We start from the raw sequence: 9,193 nt of genomic DNA, 5'->3' as shown, positions 1-9,193 counted from the left end.
ATGCCAGACATGCTGTGTTTCTCCAGTAATATGAATTGTTTCAGATTTCCAGCATTCACAGTTCTTTGTTTTATTTTGTTTAAAATGTCTGAATGCTTACTGCCTCTATCATACGTTTAAGCAGTGAGTTCCGAATTCCCATCACTCCAGGTGAAAAATTCTTTCCTCAGTTCTCCCTTAAACCTCCTATTCCTTACTTTAAGACTATGCCCCCTCTGCTAAGGGGAAAAAGGTTCTCAATATCTACCCTATGTATATCAGAACAATTGCACATTTCAATCAGATCTGTCCCTCAGCCATTTCTGTTCTAAGGAAAACAATCCTGGCTGATCTCATCTCTCTTCATAATTGAGTTGCACCAGCCCAGGAAACACCAAGGCTAATCTCCGCTGAACCTTTTCTAGTACAATTACATCTTATAGTACAGTGACCAGAACTGCAAAAAAAACTCCAACTGTGGACTAATTAATTAGAGACAAAAAGCCTGCAGATGCTGGAATCCAAAGTAGACAAGCTGGAGGAACACAGCACTCCAGGCGGCATCAAGAGGTGGAGAAGTTGACATTTTGGGTATAACCCTTCTTCAGGAACGGAGGTTGGGGTATTCCTGAAGAAGGGTTATATCCAAAAAGTCAACTTCTCCACCTTCTGAGGCTGCCTGGCTTGTTGTGGACTCATTAATGTTGGACAAAAGCTCCATCATAATTGCTTTGCTCTTATTTGTCAAGAATCTCATTTGCCTTCTTAACCACCTCATCAACCTGTGGCACTGCTTTCAAAGATTCTTGGACATGCTCACCCAAGGCACCTCTGTAGCTCTGTACTTCCAAGGATCCTACCATTCAATATGTACTTTCTCGCCTTGTTAGCCCTCCCAAAACGCATCACCTCACACTTTTCAGGATTAAATTCCTTTTAAAAATTTTCAGACCATCTGACCAGCACATCTATATCGTCCTGTAGCCTAAGGGTTTCCTCCTTTTTATTTGCAACTCCAGTTTTCATGTCATCTGCAAACTTAATGATTCATTCTCCTAAATTCATATTTACATCATTAACATGCATATGAACAGCACAGGATCCAGCACCAAACCTTGCCGTACGCCACTTGACAAGGGCTTCCAGTCACAAAACTCCCTGTTTCTGCTTTCAGATCCAATTTGCCAAATTTCCCTAGATATCATGGGCACTTAGTTTCTTAAACTGATTGCAACGTAAGACCTTGGTCAAAAGCTTTTGCGGAGTTCACAAATTATATCAATTGCACTATCCTCAACTGACATCTAAGCACTGCCTTGAAAAGTTCAATCAGATTTCTTACGCACAACTTTAGCAGGCTTCGAATTAAGTGGGAGGGGAGGGAGCTTAAAGATGAGCTTAAAGATAAAAAGAATTGAGTTTGCAGAGCAATTACTTTGATAATTGATTCTGAATATGGTAAGATTAATCTTATGACGAGAGATTGAGTATCTTGGGCTGCTACCCATTGATTAGATTACTTACAGTGTGGAAACAGGCCCTTCGAAGTCCACACTGCCCCGCCGAAGCGCAACCCACCCATACCCCTACATCTACCCCTTACCTAACACTACGGGCAATTTTAGCATGGCCAATTCACCTGACCTGCACATCTTTGGAGAGTGGGAGGAAACCGGAGCACCCGGAGGAAACCCACGCAGACACGGGGAGAATGTGCAAATTCCACACAGTCAGTCGCCTGAGGCAGGAATTGAACCCGGGTCTCAGGTGCTGTGAGGCAGCAGTGCTAACCACTGTGCCACCGTGCCGCCCATTGGAATTTAGAATAATGACAGAAACCTTTTTGAAAAATATAGGATTCTGAAGAGATTAGATAGAGTAGATGCTGAGAGGTTGTATCTCCTTGTGTGACAATCTCGGACTGAAGGGATAAATCTCAGAATAAGAGATCATCAATTGAAGACAGACTTGAGGAGGATCTTCTTCTCTCAGACAGTATTGAATCTGTGGAATTATTTTCCCCAAAGGGTTGGTAGGTTCAAAGTTGACAGATTTTTAATCAGGAAGGGAATCAAAGGTTATGGTATAAAGCAGGAAAGTGGATTTGAGGAATATCAGATCAATTACAATCTCATTAAATGGTGCAATAGACTAGAAGAGCCAAATATTCTACTTCTGCTCCCATGCATTATGGTCTTTGCCATGTTATAAACCTTTTTTTTGTTTATTTATTTATAAGACATGGGTCATTATTCTAAATTCCAATGGGTAGCAGCCCAATATACTCAATCTCTCCTCATCTTTCATGACTAATTACGGATGGGCAATAAATTTTGGTTTGGCCAGTAACACCCATGTCCTGTAAATGAATAGAGCAGTGGTAGTGCAATGGTAATGACATAGGGCAAAAACCCCAAGCTGATGCTCATGGGGCAAGGGTTCAAATCCCAACATGACTGATGGTGAACTTCGAAGGAATAAAAATCTGGGATTAAGGGCTAATGAAATAGTGACCATTGTTGTTTACTGTAAAAACCTGCCTGGTTCAGGTGAGATACAAATCATGAACCTGCATTTCGGGGTAGCTCAGTGGTTAGCACTGCTGCCTCACAGCACCAGGGTCCCCAGTTCGATTCCAGCCTCGGGCGATTGTCTGTGTGGAGTTTGTACATTCTCCCTGTGTCTGCGTGGGTTTCCTCCAGGTGCTCCATTTCCTCCCACAGTCCAAGGATGTGCGGGGCAGGTGAAATGGCCATGATAAATTGTCCATAGTCAGAGGAGGGTGGGTTACTCTTCGGAGAGTTGGTGTGGACTTGTTGGGCTGAAAGGCCTGTTTCCACGCTGTAGGGAATCTATTCTAATATGATGAATTGTCTTCTTGAACGTCGGCAGTCTGTGTGGAGAAGGCATGTTTTGGCATGGAGAATGAGTGTTAACTAAGGTAGAAGCCCACAAAACTATTACTGACATGGTTAGGAATGCAGTAAAGTTCCAAGTGAGGACGGTAAGTGGCTTGGAGAACTTGCAGCTGATGGTATTCCTATGTATCTGCTGCCCTTGCCCTTCAAGAATGGAAGTGATTGTGAATAGTGAATGTATGAATGCTGCTTAAATATTATAGGAGACCTGAATCAACTACCCTTTCAGGCACTGAGTTTCACATTCTCTCAACCGTCAGAGTGAAAATAATTCTCAACTGTCCTCTTAGCTCCAACCAAGCTAAATATTAAAAACTCAGCAGGCCAGGCAGTATCAAAGAGGGAAACAGAAGTAATGTTGAGACCACGATGAATTCTTCAGAACCGAAGCCAGGTAGAAAAGTGATCGGTTATATGCTGTTGAAAAAGGCAGAAACAGCAAGTGGAATGAAAGGGAAGATTAGAGATCACCATGGGAGAGGTAACAGTTGTCGAGAAGTGAGTGGGTCCAGAGTAGGTGTTAATGACAGAATATACGGGAGCTCTGCTGAAAAAGGCAAAACCAAGAAAACCAAAGAGCGGGAGAGGAGGAAGAGAAACATGGTTAGAGTTCAATGGTGAGTCCTAAAGGCCGTAAATTGCGAAATAGTGATTTAAGCGCTGTTGTTGCTGCTGCAGCTTATGTTGGTCAACTCTGCTGCAGACCTGGGACATATATTTGTTTGGACGAGAGCAAGTTTATTGAAATGGCAAGTGACCAGAAGGTCAGGGTCACGTTTGCAGACCAAGCAGTAGTTTTCCGCCAAACAGTTGCGCAGTCTGTGTTTTGTCTTCATGATATCGAAAAGGCCACATTAGGAGCAGTGAATACAGTAACCTAGACTTGAAAGAAGTGCAAGCAAAAGACTGCTTCATCTGGAAGTTGTGTTTGGAGCCTTTGCTAGTGAGGAAAATTTTACACTTTCTGTAATTGCATGAGGTGTCATGAGAAGGAAATGAGGTATTGGGGTCAATGGAGGAGTGGTCCAGGATGTCACAGTGGAAGAAACCCCAGCAGATGCTGACAGGGGAGAGGGGAAGATGATGAGTTTATTTGTGATTGAAATGGCAAAGGATGATTCTTTGAATGCAAAGGTTGGTGGGATGAAAATTAAATACTTCCTGCTTCTGGGAAGCAGAGGATGGGGCGAGGGCAGAAATGCAATAAATGTGGTGGATATCGTCGAGGGCCCTGCCCACCAGAGAGTTCAGGTGGGGGAAAGAGGGCAATGGAGGACTCCTTAACTGAGGGAAAATGTGCACATGTTGGAAGGACTCTTGGTGAAGGTGGCATCATGGCACAGATGCAATGGAAAAAACTGAGAGACTGGAATGCTTACATGAAGCACTGTATGAGGAAGTGTAGTCAATGTATCTGTTGGAGATGGGAACTTGTAATGAATATCAGCTGACAACCATTCATGCAAATGAAGGTACAGAAGTTAAGGAAGGGAAGAATCAAGAGACAGACCAGATAAAAGAGAAAGTGAGGATGGCAGATGCTGGAGATCAGAGTCGAGAATGTGGTGCTGGAAAAGCACAGCCAGTCAGGCAGCATCCAAGGAGCAGGAGAATCGAGGTTTTGGGCATAAGCCCTTCCTCAGGAATGAGGCTTGTGGGCTGACAGATAAATGCGAGTGGTGCAGGGTGGGGGGAGGTAGCTGAGAATGTGGTAGATAGATGAAGGCGGAAGTTCGGTGATAGCTTGGAGTGTCGGATGGAGCAGATATACGGGAAAGGCAATGGACAGGTCAAGAGGGCTGTGCCAAGTTTGAGTCTTGGGACTGGGATAAGGTGGGGGGAGGGGAAAAGAGGAAACTGGTGAAATCCACATTAATCCCGTGTAGTTGCAGGATCCCAAAAGACTGCTTCAACCGGAAGTCATGTTTGGAGCCTTCGATAGTGAGGAAAATTTTACACTTTTTGTAATTGCATGAGGTGTCACGAGAAGGAAATGAGGTATTGGGGTCAATGGAGGAGTGGACCAGGATGTCACAGTGGAAGAAAAAAATCCCGACAGATGCTGACAGGGGAGAGGGGAAGATGATGAGTTTATTTGTGACATCATACTGGGGTGATTGAAATGGCAAAGGATGATTCTTTGAATGCAAAGGTTGGTGGGATGAAAATTAAACGGACAAGGGAAACCCTACTTCCTGCTTCTGGGAAGGAGAGGATGGGGTGAGGGCAGAAATGCAGTAAATATGGTGGACATTGTTGAGAGCAAGGTTTTAAGGTTCATCGATGGAAGAAGCCCAGGATCTTCATGTCCTTGGCAGAGTGAGAGGGGAAGTTGAAGTGTTCAGCCACGGGGCAGTGGGTTTGACTGGTGCGGGTATCCCAGAGATGTTCTATGAAATGATCCACAAGTTGGCGTCTAGTCTCCCTGATATAGAGGAGACCACATCGGGTGCAATGGATACAGTAGATGACATCGGTGGAGGTGTCAGATGTGGAAGAATCCTTTGGGGCCTTGGACGGAGGTGAGGGGGAAGGTGTGGGTGCAGGTTTTGCACTTCCTGTGGTGGCAGGGGATGGTGCCAGAGTGGGGTGTGAACTGGTGGGGGGTGTTAGAGTGTGTGTGTGTGTGTGAGAGAGAATCTGACGAGGGAGTCACAGAAGGAATGGTCTCTATGGTACGTTGATTTGGGGATGGGGGGAGAAGAGCAATATATCTTTAGTGGTGGGGTCTGTTTGTAGGTAGCAGAAATGGCAGAGGATAATGCGATGTATACGGAGGTTGGTGGAGTGGAAGGTGAGGAGTGGGGTTGGGGAGTTCTGTCCTTGTTGCATTGGGAGGGGTGGGGATAAAGGGCAGAGGTGTGGGAAGCGGAGGAGATGTGCTGGAGGGCATCATCAATCACGTGAGAAGGAAAATTGCAATCTTTGAAAAAGGAATTTCCTCTACAAACCCACCAACTCCCACAGGTACCTGGACTACACCTTGTCCGACCCTGCCTCCTGTAAAAATGCCATCTCTTATTCCCAATTCCTCCCCCTCCATCGCATCTGTTCCCAGGATGACCAATTCCACCTTAGAAAATCCCAAATGGCTTCCCTTCTTCAAAGATTGCAAATTCCCCTCTCACGTGATGGTTGATGCCCTCCAGTGCATCTCCTCCACTTGCTGCACCTCCGCCCTTGAACCCCACCCCTCCCAATGCAACAAGGATAGAACTCCCCCACCCCAGTCCTCACCTTCCATCCCAGTAGCCTTCGTAACCTTCGCATCATCCTCCGCCACTTTTGCCACCTACAGACCTCACCAGTAGGGATATATTTCCCTCCCCACCCCAAAAAGCGTTCCAGAGAGTCCATTCCCTCAGTGACTCCCTCTTCAGATCCACACCAGCTCACACCCCACTCCTGGCATGTTCCCCTGCCACCACAGGAAGTGCAAAACCTGCACTCACACCTCCCACCTCGCCTCCATCCAAGGCCCCAACGGACCCTTTCACATCCAACAGAAACTTACCTGCACCTCCACCAATGTCATCGACTGTATCCGTTGCACCCAATGTAGTGTCCTCTACAATGGGGAGGCTGGATGCCAATATGCAGATCCATTCAGAGAACATCCCTGGGACACCTGCATCCACCAACACCACTGCCCCTTGCCTGAACACTTCAACTCTCCCTCCCACTCTGCCAAGGACATGCAGGTCCTGGGCCTCCTCCATTGACAAACTCTAACCACCTGACGCCTGGAGGAAGAACACATCTTTCTCCTTGGGACCCTACAACCACAGGATTAATGTGGATTTTGCCAGTTTCCTCAGTTCCCCACCCCCCACCTTACACCAGTCCCAAGCCTCAAACTCAGCACTGCCCTTTTGACCTGTCCATCGTCGTTCCCATCTATCTGCTCCACCCTCCTCTCCGACCTATCACCTTCATCTACCTATTGCATTCACAGCTACCTTCCCCCCAAGCTCCAACCTCCTCCCATTTATATCTCAGGCGCCCAGCCCACATACCTCGTTCCTGATGAAGGGCTTATGCTCGAAATGTCGATTCTCCTGCTCCTCAGATGCTACCTGACCGGCTGTGCTTTTCCAGCACCACACTCTCCCATCTGACCAGATAAAAGTGAGAGGGATGGAAATTGGAAGCAAACTGTTTGTTTCCTTTTCAAGTTCCAGATGAGATCAGAAAGCAACAATCATCAATTATACTGGAGTGGGTGTTGTGGAAGGAGGTCCTCATGTAGGATTGGATCAAGGTGTTGCACAAAAAAAAACAGGCAGAACCTGGGCCTGTGTGGGTCTCCATATCTACACCTTTCATTTGGAGGCAATTTTATTTGACTTCCAGCTTCTGCAGTATCTTGCTTTTGTTTTAGTATTAAGTACAATTTGCAGAATAAAGTTCTAAACTTGAACCATATTTTGAAGTTAGGAGTTTCCTAATTTCACTAATAGGTCCCGCTTTAAGTTTTACATCCTAAAGTTTCTATCTACTCTTTTCTATCCATTTATCCAGGATGTGAACTCCTGCTCAATTTTCTCTTCCTCACCACACTCTTTCCCTGTTCCCCCCCCCCCCCCCCCCACCCAAATAAAACTCTATAATGGCATGCCTTTTTGTCATCGTACTCCAAGATGAAGCAGAGACTGACATCTGGCTTGGATACTACTGCCCCCTGGTCAGTTAACTAACTAAGGATAGAGTTTGTTTTTCCCCTCAAGTAGCAGCTATGATGGTGAGAAAAAAAAGACTACTTCTCCCAAATAAGTGACTGCATAGAATTTAACGAACTGAAACAGGACACTCAGTGGTCCGCTATATGCTTAAGTCCACACATGCTTCCTTTCATTACTTTACTGATTATTACCAGAATTCAAAACACAGAATTAGACAATAGACAATAGGTGCAGTAGGCCATTCTGCCCTTTGAGCCTGCACTACCATTCAATATGATCATGGCTGATCATCCTTAATCAGTATCCTGTTCCTGCCTTATCTCCATAACCCTTGATTCCACAATCCTTGAGAGCTCTATCCAACTCTTTCTTAAATGAATCTAGAGAATGGGCCTCCACTGCCCTCTGGGGCAGATCATTCCACACAGCCACCACTCTCTGGGTGAAGAAGTTTCTCCTCATCTTTGTCCTAAATGGTCTACCTCGTATTTTTAAGCTGTGTCCTCTGGTTCGGGACTCACCCATCAGCAGAAACATGTTTCCTGCCTCCAGAGTGTCCAATCCTTTAATAATCTTATATGTCTCAATCAGATCCCCTCTGTCTTCTAAACTCAAGGGTATACAAGCCCAGTTGCTCCAGTCTTTCAGTGTAAGGTAATCCCGCCATTCCAGGAATTGACCTCATGAACCTACACTACACTCCCTCAATAGCCAGAATGTCTTTCCTCAAATTTGGAGACCAGAACTGGTGTGGTCTCACCAGGGCCCTGTACAGCTGCAGAAGAACCTCTTTGCTTCTGTACTCAATCCCTCTTGTTATGAAGGCCAGCATGCTATTAGCCTTCTTCACTACCTGTTATACCTGCATGCTTACCTTCATTGACTGGTGTACAAGAACACCCAGATCTCTCTGTACTGCCCCTTTATACCTAAATTGATTCCTTTTAGGTAGTAGTCTGCCTTCCTGTTCTTGCCACCAAATTGGATAACCATACATTTATCCACATTAAACTGCATCTGCCATGCATCTGGCCACTCACCTAACTTGTCCAGGTCACCCTGTAATCTCCTAACATCCTCATCACACTTCACCCTGCCACCCAGCTTAGTATCATCAGCAAATTTGCTAATGTTATTGCTAATACCATCTTCTATATCATTAACATATATTGTAAAAAGCTGCGGTCCCAGTACTGATCCCTGCAGTACCCCACTGGTCACTGCCTGCCATTCTGAACTGGAGCCGTTTATGTATGCGAATTGCGCATACTGGAAATCTGAAATAAAAGACAGAAACTGCTGGAAGTACACAGCAGGTAGCAGTAGCAGCAACTGCAGAGAAGAGAGTTCACATTTTCAGATCTGTTATAATGTCACAATCCTGAGATGTTATCTCTGTTTCTCTCCACAAATCAGACCAGAATATCCCTCTATTCTTTTTTTCAAAAGTGATGCATCTCCCCTCATTTATTACTCATCCCTGATGGCCCATGAGATGGTGATGAGCTGCCTTCTTGAATTGCTGCAGTCCATGTGTTGTAGGTAGGCCCACGCTAGGGAGTTCCATAATTTTGACTCAGTGACAATGAAGGAACAATGATGTATTTCCAAATC

The sequence above is a fragment of the Chiloscyllium punctatum genome, chromosome 18 (assembly GCF_047496795.1).
Source record: "Chiloscyllium punctatum isolate Juve2018m chromosome 18, sChiPun1.3, whole genome shotgun sequence".
Classification (NCBI taxonomy): Eukaryota; Metazoa; Chordata; class Chondrichthyes; order Orectolobiformes; family Hemiscylliidae; genus Chiloscyllium; species Chiloscyllium punctatum.
The sequence above is the reverse complement of the archived record's forward strand: the minus strand, read 5'-3'. Positions refer to the sequence as shown.